This window comes from Oreochromis niloticus, linkage group LG1, assembly GCF_001858045.2.
Source record: "Oreochromis niloticus isolate F11D_XX linkage group LG1, O_niloticus_UMD_NMBU, whole genome shotgun sequence".
Lineage (NCBI taxonomy): Eukaryota > Metazoa > Chordata > Actinopteri > Cichliformes > Cichlidae > Oreochromis > Oreochromis niloticus.
This window is the reverse complement of record NC_031965.2, coordinates 26,195,440-26,213,033: the sequence shown is the minus strand read 5'-3', so window position 1 is coordinate 26,213,033 and position 17,594 is coordinate 26,195,440. Positions and strand designations below refer to the sequence as shown.

The following is a 17,594-nucleotide window of genomic DNA, read 5'->3' as shown; positions in this document are numbered from 1 at the left end:
TCTACCTCCTGTTACAGCTCCAGCTTTTTGCTGTATGTATAGCCGTTCCACGTAGAGACAGATGATGAATGCATATTGCATTGTCACACAGGCACTCTGTGAGTAGTAGCTGAGAGGCAAAAGGTGCTATCTGATCCGCTGTACTACTAACCAATAAATCTTATTTTCATTGTCCCGTCAGTATAAATGTTCTCAATAAATGCAGTGAATAAGAGTAATTTTCATTCACATGCTCCATGCATTCACATTTTATAATTTTTTTTTTTTTAAATTCAGCTGTTATAGGCTTTTCAATGTTTGGGATTAGTTAGACATACAAACCGGTCAGCTAATATGCAGACTATATATAATGAGAATCATGTCACCATTGCAAAGTTTTCCTTACATCATACAGCAGCAATAAAATATATTTCAATATGGTGGTTATGGAATTTGTTTTCAAAGAAATACTTCTTTTTTTAAGGGCATCGGTTTTAAGCAATAGAGTGGCAAAGAGTGCTGTGTTACACACCGTCTGAGAGCAATAGTAGACTCTCACTATCCATCTGTATCGTGTTACCTCCCTTTCCTACTCTTTTGTTACTCCCGAAGAGCAAGAAAGGTGTTGCTCGGTGACTACACAATTACTTGCTTGTAGCAAGTATTTCTTAGTACCACAGGCAACATATATACCACTGTACTTGGGATGTGGACTTGTTTGGGTATATTAAATTACTTAAGTGCTGTTTAGTAATTCCCTATGAAAAAGAGGAACGATGAAAAGGATAATTTACTGCAAACAAAAAGATAAAATCTTTATAGCCATGTTTGAGTCTCTTTTAGGGGAAAATTCAGGCTGAGTCATTATACTCTGCAGACCTTTGCTTGGTCTGTTTGTGTCTTCACAAATTTCCAAGGCTGTAGAATGAAATCCCATTACACATGCTGTTTGGCATACTTTTACCCATGTTTTGGCTGCCTTGCAACTGGTGGTCTATGGTTTAAAAACATGGAACAGTAATGCATACAATCAGTTGAATTAAATCTGCCTCCAGCTGTTCATAGTTGGCGTATTAAATTACCCCTGTTGAAAAGCAGATGAATTTGAAGAAGGCCTATGCTGGCTGTGCTTTTTGCATGTTTAATCTTTGGGGAGTTTTATTTTTAGTTCATGTTTAGTTAATATTTTCCCATGTCAAAACAAGATGAATGTCAGGCAAAAGCTCAAGCCCAAATTCTCTGTTTTGCCCTCTTAATATTAGATCAAAGAAAGGGATTTCTAGTGTATTTTATGTCAGGATATGTTGTGCAGGAGACTGTCAGACTCGCTGCTGTCATACGCTTGTTATTTCTCAAAAAAAAAAATAAGGGGATTAGGAAAAACAGCTTTATTCTGGATTGACAGAAATGTGTTTTGAATGGATTCTAATACTCCTACAGTCATAGGATTCATTCAGCACATTAAGGAGCATGCAACTGTTTATATCAAGTCAACTCCCAAGCATCATGTCAAAACATGCTGTGTTAAAGATTGTGAGAAGCGTCTGTTGTTGAACTTGATTTGACCCAGATGAAGGAGCCAAGTAACTGACACCCTCGGTCTCCCTGCAGTCATGGAAGAGACAGCTTTCTGAAGATGGTTGAGTAGCAACATGAGCCCTGTTAGCTTCCCTTCTCTGGTCTGCTGTGACCAGGCATGGTAGTCCTGGTGGGATCCCTGGAGGTAATTTAATAATATCTCGTTGGACACTGGCTGCATAATACAAACATGTGTGCTCACAGGGATATATATGCATGTGCTGGTGTTTATGGGCATGTGTGTTAGTGCTCAGTTTGTGAGCCATCTTGAAATTGCATTCGTACTTTATTTGGTAGTGATTACAATTTTTGATTGTGTACTTTGGTTAGTCTAGTATCGTGATATATAAAACTGGTAGAGTACCAGAACTTGATGGTGAATTTTGTGTAGCGTTTCCACCCCTCAAATGTTCCTATTGTTCCAGTGTTGTTATCCCAAGCATCCTTATTTGGAAACTGGAGCATGTTGGCACATTAAGTCATTTTACAGACTCTATGAAATTCTTAAAATTTGAAGTAATAAACACAATTTCTGCAGATTCTTGAGTGCCCACATACCTTACAGCCACTACAGCTTTTCTCTTTTCTGAGAAAATCCTTACTGGGATGATTAAATTACCTTGCCATTTGTGTTATAGCATTATTAGTTGAACTTTCTGCTCTCAAGCAGCTGTTCACCAGCAGCAGCACAGTTGGGTAAACACGTGAATGTTCTTTGTCTACATAATTATATTTATACTAAAAGGATGCTTAAAGAGAGAATCCCTGGGCCAGTTTACCGTTTTCCAGCTTTACACCAAATTTATTGGGTTTCCTCTTTCTTTTGCCTATGCTTCACCTCTCCAAGTAGTTTTGTGAAATGTAACTTTGTAGCTTTCGTGTAATCTTTCTGGCAAACAAACTGCAGAAGCCTAAAGCGAAAACTGGGGGTCTTTTTTGGCACTTGAAGAGGTTTTAAGGCGCAAGTATCTGCCTAATTTGGCATTTTCCTTCCTGCATAGCGTCAGTACATTTGAACAAAGATTAGACAACCAGAACTAGTTCTGGTTTCAGGCTTTTGTAAGAGTTCAGAAATTATTTAATAACTGGACAAGTAGAAGTGATTCATTAAGAAGCATCATCAGGTGTGTGTCCATTTGGGATTTTTTTTTTCTTGTAACAAAATGTAAAATAAACAACTGCTGCCAAAGCTGCGTGAAGCACTTCAGATGCCTTAATGAAACTGGAGCCATTCTAAGCAGCTGTTGTAGTCATTTTTTCGGGTCAAATCACATGATGAATGTTTTCTCTGCCTCAGTGGCAAAGCTTTCGTGTCTTGGCTTTCTTGCAAAGCAGACAAGCAGTGAGCTGTCATGTTACGATCCTGTTTGTTGTCAGTCAAGCTTCTCTGAGTCACAGAACTGGATTTTAGAGACATTTTTGTATTTGAAATGGTCCTCTGTTGTACATTCGGAGAGTCCGGAGACTTGATTGACGCTGAAAATATAACCTTTTCCTTCCTTTTTAAGTTAAAAGCAAAGCCATAAAAGGATCGTCCCAGAGTGTGTTCATGATAAATCCAGGACACATTTATTTAGCGCTTCATTGACAAGTTCTAAGTAGTGATCAGTATTTTCATGTGTATAATTGCTGAGCCTGGCTAAGGGCTGATTCAACTCCAGCATTTCCTGTTTGAGCGTGAGTGTGTGTGAGAGAGAGAGGCAGAAAGAGTGAAAGAGGGGAGGTTAACAGTGCCAGCTGTCATCTCTCACTAGTGCTAACTAACTGCTAGTCTCTCGCTCAGTTCCACAATGATGACATCGAGTCCCACAGACCGTTGGCCATCCCATCTGCCACAATAGTCAATTAAACATGATCAAACTTGGTGGGAAAGTCAGAAATATAAGGAGGGTTTTTTTAAGAGTAAGGAGATGAATTTTAAAATGGGAAAAGGGTGCTTGGGTAACAAATGAAAATATTTCTTTGGGAGTGTTGTTGCATGCGCTCACATGTTTCCATGCTTTTGTGTCTGCATTGTCACTTAGGAATCCAATCTATACTGTCCATCTGCCGCAGCATGATAGGGCTCCCAGAGGACGTGGTACTTGAGGTCTGTGCATGTTAGACACAGTTCAGACATATGACATCACAGGGATTGAGTATCATCACTAAGAGATGGAAACTGATAACATGGCTCTAACTTAATCTGAGGTTTTCCTTAAAAGTGGAGATTTATTTCCTGAAAAAGTCTCCCTAAAATTACAGACAGGTTGTAAATTACAGGAAAAAACAACATCTGCGATCTTAGTAAAGTGTTGGGTTACCATTTGCTGCCCGAGCTGCTTCATTGCACCAGTGATGAAGTCACTACCCGACCTTCCTTAGGTTTTTAACTGGGTTGAGCTGTAGTGACTATAAAGGGCAGTTCAAATTCTGGCTTTACATATTAAGGCTTTTTTGACACCCTGTCTCTATGTTGGGGGCATTGATAACCTGCAAGAGACCACTTCCACCACTGTAGAAATGTTTCATTATTAAATGAAAGTGATCAGTTAGAAAAACATTTTGCTTTCCAGCGAACCTTCACATTGAGGGGACAAGTGACCCACCAGATCCCCTTACTGAAGCGGTCAAGGCTAGGACATATGGGGGGACAGCTGTGGACACCACAGATGAATAGTTGTTTTCATAACTTTTTTTATGCACACTTGGAGGAGGCATGAATTGTTGGGGCATTGTAGTGGATTTTCTGCGTTGACAAGTCTGTGTGGTCATAAGAGATTGGACGGCCCATGGATGTCTTCTTGTTTACCCAAGCACATCCTCCTTACTTTCAGACATGGAAACTATGACACTGCAAAGTGGGTTAAAACTATATTATCTCTACAGACTTTATGTTGATTTGTATATAGTATATCTGCTGTGGATGTAAAGAAAGGTGGCATGACAGAGAGGATGTTTGGTTGCAGCTAAAGAAAACTGAGCTGGCCATGAAACAGATCCTTTGTTATATATATATATATATATAAATAAATAACTATGCCTCATAATAGAATTGCTGTGCCTGAGGCCGTCAGAGCTCAGATGTCTCTCTGATGCTTGATCAGAGAGTTACCCTTCAAGTTATTAGTTTTGCATTTAATTTTGATGGAATTTAGGTTAGAGGTCATTCACTTCTATCAGCAGTTTTCAATATCAAAATGATTCTTTTTTACTAAATTAGGTTAAAGTTAAAACAAGAAATGTCAAAACACTCAGTCGGGCATTTTTGTTATTTCATAACGTGGTCAGTAATTGCACGGTGAGGAGAAGGAGCAGAGTGCGTGCAGCTGAATGTGCTTCATGTTGCCACACTCACAAATTGCCAGACCAGAGTGTGACCGTAGTTGCCTTCAGGATTTTTAGGGTGACATAGAACATTATTCTGAATGGTAAAAATAAATGTGGAGTGATTGCACTAGTTGCCACTGAAATTCAGTGTAATCACAGAGATGTTACTAAGAATTAGCGTTTCTGAGGTCTGAGTATTGAATTACTAGCTGTTGGAAAACATCCATGTTAACTCACTGAGGGAACTTGTCATTGCTGATGCTGCATGAATCAACACACTGTCTGACACAGAGGTCATCAAATGGCCGTGGCTGTGGTGAATGGCTATGGATAATTAATGGATAATGTAGACCTTCTGCACACTGAACACTTAATCTAACATCAGTTTCAGCGCCACAACAATAGAAAATCTTTATCACCTCATACCTACTATACCTATTTAACTTTTAATTATATCCTATTATTGTAGGGTCTTTACCTTTTCAAAATAAAGCACCTTGAGGCGACTGCTATTGTAATTTGTTGCTAGATCAATAAAATATATATTGATTGCTATTTGATTTATTATAACTGACCCCTGTCTGCCCAGTTTTATTCTGTGATATTGCATTTGTTTTATTGAGCTTTATTGAGTTATTAGTTATTGACGTTAAAGTAATTTCAAGATTTTGGGATAAATTATTTCTTATCCTCCGACTTACATCATCTAATTTTCTTTTTTGTTCCTGTTGTGTAGAATCACTTTTAAGTTAGTAAAGCTCATGCAATATCATTCGATATATTTAATTTTAAGAGAGATTTAAAGAAGGCCTTGTTTTACTCTACAGTATAGCATAGTGCTTCTAAAGCAAAATTATATTGGTCATTTAGTAGGTTTACACCACAAAATCATGCATTTTGGAGAAATCACTTTTAGGCAGAGAAGTCTTTGCTGAGCACTGAATTCCTTTTAATCCACTGCTGAATCCAGCTTATTTAGACAGGTATTTAAAAAATGTCCAACAATGTTAAGAACTACTATTAGACTAGAGTTTGGGTTGTTAATATATTCTGTGTAACCTGTAAAACATATACTCAAGTCATGAGGTCAGTTGTAAGCTCAAAGGCAACAATAGTGTGAATATGATGAAGTGACAAGCAGGTCTTTGCATACTTAATTATTAGGAAAAGATGCTTAAGAGCTTTTCCTATACCACAACAACACCTTTGTTTTATAACCTAGTTCAGGAGGGCAGCCAGTTTGAAATGATCTAATGCTTATATACATGCATCCATGTGGGGTTAAATTCCCATTTTACACCTTTATCATAATGCCCTAAACTCAGATGTGGTTAAAAAGAGAAAACATTCGGGCGCATGCGTGCTGCAGAGGTAGTTTAATCCGTTGAGGTCACCAAAAGAACTGGAGGTAGAAGAAAGGGATAAAGGGTTAAAAGAAGAAAATATGTGGGGCAGTAGAGCAGAAAGAGAATGTCAGAAACTAAATGGAGGGAAATTCTGACAGAGTGACGGGTTGTGTAAAGACTTTAGACTCTACTGTCTCCGCTGTTTGTGTTTCTCTCACCATGGGGTCCTGTCGTTCAAAATAAGACTGCTCTGTTTAAGAACGACCACACTGGGGCTACCAGGTCCCCGCAACAGAAAGTGTGTGTGTGTGCATGCCAAATCTAGTGAGTTGGAGGCTTGTTGTGCTTAAGTGCGAGCTGTTTTTTGTTTTTTTTAAAACTTTGTGCATATGTGAATACGAAAGAGGGAATTAGTTGTTATAGAAGTGCGTTTGTGAGCGTGTGATGGGTTGGTTGAGTTTGTGCTATGCTGTGTGTGGTAGTGTGTGCATGTTCAGAGCATCTGAAGAGGCTTATTACCCTATTCACTCCCCAAGAGACAGACAGGTCCTCATTCGGTTTAAAAGTTCCTGTTTGTTTCAATTGAACACTTGATTATGTTGCTTGTTCTGACAGTCTATTGAAGCCGCCAGCCCAAATGAAGCAATCATTTATTTATACGCAGAACAAAGGCACTGCCTGGCCCTGTTTTTTGGCACAATGTTCCCATCTACATAGCTTCCACTATGCTTATCCACCCTCACAATGCCTCACAAAGCTTTGTAAAGAAAGATTTAAGGAGAGGTTGGAGAGATTTTCCCATTTCTCAAACGCTGCTCTGTACCCTGCTGTAAATATAATAAAACAGATTTTTGCAATGAAAATAAGAACCATAATGGTTTGAATTGCCTAACCTAATACCATTGTCAGTGCGTTACAACAATAATGCTGCTTTAAAATGAAGCTGAAAACGTATTAAAGTATCAGGGAAGGGGAAAAAAAGAAAACCGTATTGCCTGACAACTATCATTCTCTTTTTAAAGGACTTCTATCACCTTTAACATAAGGTTTTACATTTTTATTAAAATGATTTTGTCCTTTTAATTAAAATAAAAAAGGCAATAGTGTAATCTCCAGGTCTAATAAGCTAAAACATATAAAATCCTTTTTTTTCCCCCTTAAATCCATCTTTCTCTCCCTTTCTTTCCATGTTTATGACAACCATCTGTTGTTTCTTCCAGACCTTCCAGATGATTATGTAATATCAGCTTTGGGATACTTGCATGGTTTGTTAATCCATCACCTGCACTGCATGTATGCCTCAGTGCGCATCTTCCTATTTCTGTGTGTGGGTTCTGTACTGAGGTCTGTCAGTTCAGTTGACATGTTTCCCTTGGAAACACATTAATATAGGTTATCCATGTCTTATGGACTTAATCTGAACGCATGACCCAGCTACAGAACTGTGTGTGGAAATGTGTGTGTGCAACTAGCGAGAGATATTTAACCCAGCTTCACACTAACATACACACATACACAAACACACCAGCATTGATCCCCTTCTCACGCAAAGCCACTCAACACGAGGCAGCTCTAGTGTTTTCAGCTCACTGCAGGTCAGCATTAAAAGCTCTAGCGCTACTAATTGTGCACTTATGTGAGCCACATTCAGCTCTCAATCCTCCAAAAATAGCTCTCTTATACATAAAATGTATACAGGATTATTGAATAGTTTTGTAACTATAAAGAACAACTGAACTGCTTTTCAGACATTCTACCATTTTTTTGTCATAAAAAGTACGCTTGTGTGTATTGCTGCCTATACAACTACCACCCTACAAAAAATGTAGCCTTTTTTTTTTAATGCGCACTTTTTAAAAACTGAACGGTATAAAATCATTTTTTAAAAAGCATGTTCTGAGATCACATACTAATGTTAACAAGCAATAACTTGCACTGCTTCACATGGTGCACTTCTCTTTACTGTATTTTCAACCATCTTGCACTCCTTCTTCTCATTTTTTCCAGAATCTTTTAGAGGTCCGCCTCTTTTACATTGCTGTATCATTTCTAATCAATATACCTGTGCTGTGATCGTTATTGTTTTTTCTGCTGTTGTTTTCTCATGTAATTTTTTTAAGTGATAAAAAATGCACTGAGAACAATACAACTAGTAAACAGAACAAATGAAGGCAGTGAACAAAGAAACAACGGTTTTTCCTCTGGCGTGGTAGTTTAAAATAAACACAGGCCGTTCATGAAACAGGATATTAACAGAGGTTTTTATGTAGTTATGTGATTTAATTGCACCCTGAGGAATGCTCATACAGATGCCTCATAATGAAAATAATTTATTACACTAAACATGAACTTCAAAATGTATTGTTTTAAAGATATACACGAATATACACGTATATAAATATATTTTTCAACTGTATATATTCTGCAAAATATCAAAGATTATCCAGGTGCTAGAAATTTAGTTTTTTCTCATATTCTAATAAAACATGCAAGTTGTAGCAGATGGATGCACAGGCGGCTTAGATGGTGTTAGGACATGTGTGGGTGATCTGCTTCAGCTCCATTGTCACACTCTTGGCTCCCCACCTACATCTCTATCATTTCATTTGACCCTCTCTCCTACGCTTCTCAGTTTCTTTTGTTCTCACTTTCGCACTTTCTCCGTGTCGCTCCTCGTGCGAGCGTTGCTATACTTTTTGGATGGTTCGTCGATCGAAAGAGTCCTGCCACAATGTGAGTGTGGGTGAATGTGTGTTTGCATTATCTGCAATGAGGCATGGTCCTGTGAGAGTCTCTACATCACCTGTTGCCATGGTAGTTAAATAGGCAGAGAAGGAAAGGCAGGAATGGAGGGAGACAGGCAGGCAGAGGAAGGGAGGAGAGGGAAATTAGATGAGTGCATGCTCTAAAATAAACTGAGGAGGGGAAGGACTGCAAATAACAGGGAAAAGGGAGGAAATTGGAGATTCATACTTGTAGCTAAGTCATTTGGTTGAACAATACAAATTGCCCTGGAGTGCTATTTGTCTTTGAAGATTGGACGAGTCTTAAAAATCTGTGATGTTTACAGTCAGAGCAGTGAAATCATTGAGAAACATGGTGTAGCTGCGTCTCTCCACCCACACTAATGAAACAGCAGTTGCTGGTAATATAAAGCATAAGGCAAAGACAACCCATAATTTTCTCTTTGTCCAGTCAGCCATGTCTGCCTTTGCTAGACATCAGTGAAGAAAGATGTAATTTCAAGTAATTTCAGACTGTGTCATAGATACTTTAACTGTTCTCTTCTTAGCATAGGTAATACCAGTAACCCTTCCCAACAGCTGATTATATGAAACATGTGTCTACTCCTTTTTCTTCTTCTCAGTTTTTCTTGCAAGAATTTTGTTCACCATGTTCAGAAAGAGACAGTGTTGTGTTTTGTCTCATCTAATTTGTGGTGAGATTGGAATTTGTTACAAAATTACAGTAGGAAAAGCTGTGGATAAAGAAACAGAGCAAATCATGGCTGTTCCTGTTAATATAAATATACAGAAACAGCCATGTGTTTCTGTATATATATAATATATATATATGAATAGAAAATTTCAAGATTGTTGAGGTTTTAAGTGGATAGAAAATGCTTAAATCCATGTTCATTGATTGCGCCGACATATCTTGTGCAAGGCATAAATAATTTAGCACCTTGACTGGCACATTGCAATAAAATGTTAGCAGGTTGACTGAAAAGAAATCAAGGAATGTGCACCACTGGATTATTCACACAAAGGAGATATTGGATGTTTTTATATTTTGGTTAAATAGTTTTTGTTGAACATAAAATGAAGGCGGGTGGGGGAGTCAATGAATGCTGATGTTGGAAGAGTAAAAAAGGAAAAGGAGAGGTAGAGGTGGACAAGTGCGTGTCAGCATAATTGCAGGGAGTAAATGGGAGGCAAGAAAAATAAGAGATGAGTACAGGAGAAAGAAGATAGGAGGAGAGGAGGAGGGGAAGTGAACGTGAAGGGGAATGCCATTTGCGGCTTTGTCTGGTCCTCCTGAGCGAACGACGGATAGACATGGATAAACGAACAACTGAATGAAAAGAGGAAAGGGTGTGAGAGAACGCTGCCCCTTCTTTAACTGTCTTTTCAGAGATTAGGGAGGAGAGCATCACAGTGTGCAGTTCATCTATTCATGGCCAACGCCTGCGTCTCTCACAAGCATGTGAGAGAAGAGAGGGAGCAGGGACATAGCCACAGAGAGACTGTGTGTGTGGATTTCTTTATGAACGCATTAATCACGTGTACATTTTTATCAAATAACTGTGGGATTAATTCTATCTGGTAAAAGTGGAGAAAAACTAGGCATCAGTAAGAAAACAGAAATAGAAAACAGGAGGTGAGCTGATCCAAGGAGAGGGAGTATGTAGTCTGCGTGACTGTGAACTGCAATAATGCACTTCTCTTACACAATAGAGCACTAGAGACAGTGTGATTGGCTTTAATGTATGGAAGCATTAGAGGAGGATGCTGTTAACAGTCTTGAGTGTGTGGAGGGATCAAGTGGCAGGAAGAGAGGCTGACGCAAACAGGAGCTTTTTAGTTTCCGCAGTAAGCAGGAGAGAAATGCACGATTTAGTTCTCATAGCTTAGTGGAGTGGGGATGTTGCAAGGATGTTATGTTTAAGATGGCTAATGGAAGTAGAGCCGATGTGGTCTGACAGCATTTGTGCTGCAGGGCCTGCCCGGCTCATTTGAGAGTGAGTTGTGTGTGAGACAGAGATTGGAAGAGAGGAAGGAAAAGAAATGCAGAGCGTGTGATGGTGATGTGTCCAGATGGGCTTTGCTAAGGTTTAGTAGGCAAAAGCTTGATTTGTCTTCTCTAAATTCCCTCTCGTGCATCAGAGGTGAAAGAACCGAAAGAAGCATCTAGCAGAGCATCAAAAGATCAGCATTTTAGTACCGTTAATTTACAGGCAGATAGAGGTGGCTTTATAGAGAAAGTGCGTATAAAGATGACACATTAGTAAAACATATAATCTACAAGTTTCTTAGAGAATTTATTACTAAATGTAAATGCATTAATATTAGATATTTCTGGGTTTAACAGCCGTGTAACCAATTTTTTGGCATTACGATTAATATCTAAAAGCTTGTTATTGAGCATTATGTATCCCAATATCACTATTCTGTGGCGAGGGCGGGAAAAAAAACAAAACTATTTGTGTAAGCTAAGAACTAAATTAATTATTGTGCATTTGTTAGTCACGCACGTCAGAATGTTAAATTAGACACGTTGATTTAAAAGTATGGGGTATTTGGGGGAGGGGTTTGAAAAAAGCATTACTTGCCAGTTCAGAAGCCATTTCATTGGAGGCTTTTGCTCACCAGCCTGTCACCTTGATTTGACCACAACACAAAGCTGGTGACAGTTTCAGGAAGTGTGCGTGTGTTCGTCTGGGCTTCTCACACTCTAAACACTCTTTCCAATCCATTTGACTCCCTAATCCACCGAGAAACCGCCGCTCTTTTTCCCATTCCACTCCAGTTTTTTTTTCTTTTCTTTTCCCTCTACCCCTCCCTCAACAGTTGACGAAGTGTCTGAGTTTCTGCAAAGTTGGCTAACTGGATTTTCTACAAAATCCACATACGCACACACACAAAGACTGGCTAAACTGACTACTCAAAGATATTAGAGATCCAAAAACCAAATGTTCATATTTGGATATGAATCCTGTTTCCAGTTAACTGTTCTTGGCTGCTTTGGAGGGGGAGAGGAAAAGTAAGGAAAAAAAGGGAGTTGGGCAACGAAAACAAATTTAATTCATTGTATGGCCAGTTGGGAATATTGGACGGCAAGGGTGTTAACTCGTTTGTAATGAGTTGTGGTAAGGCCAGCTTTATTGACATTGCTCTACCACGATGTTAAGATATTTGAAAAATGTAAGGGCACAAAGCAGCTCACCATCTGATTGTGTATCATTCACAAAAGACATGTTTGTGTGTCATAAGGAAAATAAATAAGAAAACCGGCAATATATAAAAGTAATCGCTCTAAATTGTTGACCGTGGACCATGAGCTTCATATTTCAGTAGCCTAAGGCAGAAGTTTCAATAATGTATATATAGCACATTGTCACCATTTTATTGAGTTTTCTTGCCGTGCATTCACCAGGTAAGCCCCTTTTCCTTCCCAAGGGGCATGATTGGTTGGTGAGCGTGAGGAAGGAAGTGCTTTGATCAGCTATAAAGATTCTAGTTTCCCTTCAATCCTATATTTTTCCTACTTTTTGATTTTGCACTTTGGTCTTTTTTTTTCATTCACTTCCATCTTTAAATTAGTTTTTGCTGTCTATCTCCTGTTTACCAAAAGTATTGCCTGCATTAGGTGAATGTTTATCACATGCCTCTTTCTTTCTCTGTTTTTCTTTCTTTCTTTTTTTCTTTCTGAAGCTTTTTTAGTCTCCTTCCATTTCTTTCCCTCTCCCTCCCCCGGCTTTCTTTTGAGAGAGGGAGTAAAGAGAAAGAAACTTAATCCCTCTATTGAAAAAGAGGTGGACCAGTCAGGGGCCTTTTTTCTTATTTTGCTGAAAAACCCACTCTGGTTCTCATTCTTTTCTTTGTGAATACTCAAAGTTGCCTGTCCCGAACACTTGCTCACACACATACAGTCAACATGTGATTTTTTTTTTTTTTTTTAAATTGATTTTCCCCACCATTGTCTGTGTTTGATGGATGGCTAAATTCTGCATGTTGTTTTTACTATTAAGACTATATTGTACAGTTTAAATTAAAAATATTGTTATATTTGATTTAAGGGACTTTAAACTATACCAGTGGGGGTGCCACAAATTCAGAAAGCATAAGTTTCCCATGCACAGCCATTGGTTCAGCGGCACTCATGCTGCACTAAGGGCTATGATGAAAGCCAAATTTGTGAATGTTAAAATGTTTCTCACAAATACAGATACTCGGTGACTGAGGTCAAACCAGCATTCATACCATTTTTAAAGCTGTGTGGGGGAGATGTCAAATTGAAGTATTGCATGATGGATGGGGTTTTGGAAGTATGTTTGGTGACCATTTGATAACTGTAGACTTTTTTTAAGCTATACGTTTTGTGCAACTATGTTCTTGACTGGACACAGTCATTTTTTATAACCTACTTTAGCCTTGATTATTCATTACAATATTTTAAATTTATCTAGTGACTACTGTGTCAGGTTTTTTTTTTTTTACCTTTAATGACTGAGCATAAAAAGTTTTTGCACATCTCCAATTATAATTCACAAGTGTTCAAGTGTAATCTGATCTTCATGTGTGTCACAAATATAGAAGACACAGTCTGATTAACTAAAGTAATAAAACAATTTCAAAGTTAATTGAAAATCAAGTACATAAACATGAACTTCCTGGGGTTTTTTTGTTTTTGTTTTTTTCCCCTCACATTGAAGGCTGGAAAGAAAGTCAATACTTACTTAAATGTATCTGCTCTTTTCATAAAAAGGGTGTCTTGATCACAGCGTTTAAAGAAGCAGCATTGCTTTAAAAAAAAGTAAATATCAGAAAAATATTTTTAAAGACCTGGATGTTAATAACCCTACCAAAGGACAAACTGCAAATAGCAGAACTGCAGGACTGTTGCTTCCAAATGAGGTTACCCTAGGGTGGCAGAAAAACACCTGCAGTGACATCTACCAAAACCTTTGTTCCTGTTGTCGATAAGAAAAGACACTGAATAATAGGATTGATTTTAATGGAAAGACAGCATAAAGGAAATCACTGCTATCCCACAAAGCAAACCAAAGAAGTAGAACTGAAATGCACAGTGCTGTGCTTGGAGGAAAAAATCCAATGCACACCATGAACAACATCTCCTGCTGACAGTGAAGCATTATGAAAGGAGTGTCAAGGTCAGAGTCTAACGGAACAGCAATTTAAAATTGTATCCAGACGTTTTACAGGGGAGAGTCAGGGCACCAGTGTATGACCGAAGCTTAGGAGAGATTGTGTGAAGCCCAAAAAAATAACAATTACTCAAAGTACACAACTAAATCGACACAATGATTAAGAAAGATAATTAATATTTTGGAGTAGCCAAGCTAAAGCAATGACCTAAAACCAATTACGATGCTGCTGGATGACCTAAATAGTGCAGCTTAATTGAGACACGATGAACTAAAACAGTTTGTGGGGGAGGAATGATTCAGAATTCCTCTTGCTTGTTGTCTGTGAAGCAGCTACAGGGAACATTTTGTTTTTGTATCTTGCACTGTGTGTGTCTTTGTCCCTGTGTGAGTGGCTGTTAAATGAGTTTGTCACATTATGTTTTCTGTAATTGTGGCTCAGTTATCTAAGGTCGGAGTGCATTTTAGAATCCATTCAGAAATGGTGGTATTGCCAGAGTTTTCACAAATTTGTTTTCCAGTAGGTGTGCTACTAAGGATTGACACATAGCTGCCATTTAAGGATATAAAAGCAAAATGAAAGTAAAGATATAAAAGATATAAAAAATAGATTAAAAGCAGGACACCACAAACTCTTTAGATTTTTTTTTTTTTTTTTTTTGTCTGTCCCATTTGGTTCTTAAGCCGTCAGAATTGTTGTCTGAAGACCTCTTTAGATTTTTAAATGGCTGCAGCATTTTCCCAGCAGCTGCAGACAGCAGTCTGTTGCACAGTGTGCTTGCTCACTCGTGGATGGTATGTTTGTATGCATTAAATTGCATATTTCCCAGCAAATTTACTTGGGCAGAAACATGGTAGTAGTTTAAATAATCTGGTTTTCTGAAGTATTGGACTGCAACTGTTAGTTTATTTGTGATATCTCAATAACTTGGCTAACTGGGAAATGTAATGGATAAGACTATGTGCTGGTATACTGCAGATTTTAATGGAGGTGCACTGTACATTTAGTTTGTTTTTCATGTTTTTTTAAAGGTAGGTACCCGTTTTCTTTATAGTGTGACTTTATTCTTTCTTCATCATCTGTCCACTATAGACTAAAAGAAATAAAACAATGCAGGAAGCAGATCCACTGCAGTGGTTGTATCCTCTTCTCCCCACCCAACTCATTCTTCCACATCTTTCCATGTCTTAATAGGCTGTCCTCTCCCCCAAGGCAGATTTGTGGGCTATTCTGCTTTCCTTTCCCTGTTCCTCCATTACAACTGACACACAAAATGCCAAGCAATTCACTCAAGTTGCCCGCCATGGAAGGCTGATTGCCATCCCCCTTCTCTCTTGCTGGGTGGCACAGTTAGACCACTTAATATCAATATTCTCTTTGTGGTAGGAGATGTGGGGGCAATTGCCCTGACTGCCAAAATAGTTGTGCACACACACACAAGCTGACTTTTTCAGGCACGCAAGCCTAGCATAAGCACACACACTGGAAACGCAATAAGTGGGACATAGGCTAAATACAAGAACACTGACACATACACACAAGTGCACATGTAAACCTGCACGCACTGGCAAAATGGGCAGAATGGGGACATGTAGAAAAGGAGTTGCACACACATTTGTTGTAGAGTTAGTATGAAGAGAAGAAAGCCTCCAGTCGTCCATGCAGGCAGACACACACTCATGCAGAAAGCAGATACTCGTCGTCTAAGTGTGGCCTTAGGCTCGTTGAGTGAGGTGGGAGTACATCAGATAAACATAGCTGTTGAAACTGAGGACCAGAACACTTTCAGATTTTGTTTTTCTAAAATGGCTTGGAAAGAATTAGACTGCACTTTACTGAAAGACTGCACCAGTACGGAAACGGTGAAGTGATACATTCAAGTAAATGTAAAAATTAATTTGAGGAATTTACAACATACTTGGAATCACATCACAGAACACTTATCATAAACATTTCAACATAAACATTCAAATTAGCAGTGATATTTGTGGCAGTGAGCCGCAGTACCATATGAGCCAAATCAAATCCTAAACTAAATTCCGGTCGGTATTTTGCAGTCTCTACATCTCAGACTGCAAAAGAGAGGGACAGGTTTTAAGCTGCTGACAGTTGCAGCTTGTCTCATTTGTCTGTCTTCTATGTTAAGCATGAATACATGTTTTGCTACATTAATAAGGATACCTGATAACACTGTCATTATCATCAGTTAACATCAGAGATAGCATTAGATGGCGTTAAAGAATTTTAGAAGAGTGTCAATCCATTATATCAGTATCTCACATAACATCTTATTTCTGAGTAAAGTCCTTGCAGTGAACATGACTCATGTCAGACACTTGGAACTCTCCAGTTTCAGCTGGCACCACCTGAACATATGTACTGTGGTTTTGGGGTGTTTTTTGTTTCTTTGTTTTGTTTTGTTTTGTTTTTTAAACATAGTACAAAAAAGAAATTGAACGTTCTCACACAGTCATTACACTTCATATCCTCATTTTAAGGCCTAGAAATATTGCAGGCAAAGTTACCACTGCAAATACAAATAGGTGTATGTGTGTGTGTGTGTGTGTGTGTGTGTGTGTGTGTGTGTGTGTGTCCTTTTATGACATCTCAGGGTAGGGGATGCAAGTGTGTGCCACGATTATTTTTTTTAAATTGTAGATTAATCTGTTTGATTGCTGTAAACACAAAACTGTTGAATGATGCTCGTGCTCTGTGTAATATCACACAGTTGAGGCATTTCCCTGGTACCCCTCCCAGGCAGGTGAAATTAGTGCAGTCTCCCTCTGGCTGAATGTGCATGCACTTTGACTTCAGCAGTTTCAAAAGATGCAGGCTGATCCTGTGATCAAGCCTTTGGGCTGAATTGTCTGAGATAGATGACTTTCCATACCGTCAACTGAATTACTGTATTTCAAATCATTTGAAATACACATCCTAAATCTTCTGCCAGGTTCTAATTATTTGCACCTGAACCTTTTATTCCAGTGTGGAGAACTTAAAAGTGTGATAAATACTTTTTTGAGTTTGAGTTTATAATACAAACTAGTTTTTCATGTTAGAATAAGAACATCTCCTAATAGTTCTGCCTTCAGTCCGATGTGTATTTTGGTAGATGCAATCTTTATACAAATCAGTCTTTAATTTATTGATTAATCCTGGTAACATCACAAAATCTCCTTAGCAGAAGTAATAAACAACATAACTGAAATCCAGTTCCTAGATTTGCACTGATTGGTAAATCTCCAGCGCAGCGCACAAATTTGGATATATTTGATTGGTTAGATATTTAGCTGAGCCTTCACTCTGGACCTCCCCATCATGTAATGAGGTTTGCGTGTTATTCAAAGAGAAGTTTGTGCTCCTGTGTGGCTCCTGAAGCATCTTAGAAAACAGAGAATTTCTTAAATATTATTACAGCAACATAAAAGGATCATTTTTCTAGATCAGTTTTCATACCATTGGCCACAACGCAAGCTGCTCATAAAATAAATTT

General features: G+C 38.4%; 1 protein-coding gene across 2 annotated transcripts in view; it reads left to right on the top strand.

The window, feature by feature from the left end:
* The window catches only part of LOC100702483 (frizzled-3), a 32,077-nt gene that overhangs the window by 2,753 nt on the left and 11,730 nt on the right, over positions 1-17,594 (top strand). The gene's annotated exons all lie outside the window — the stretch shown is intronic.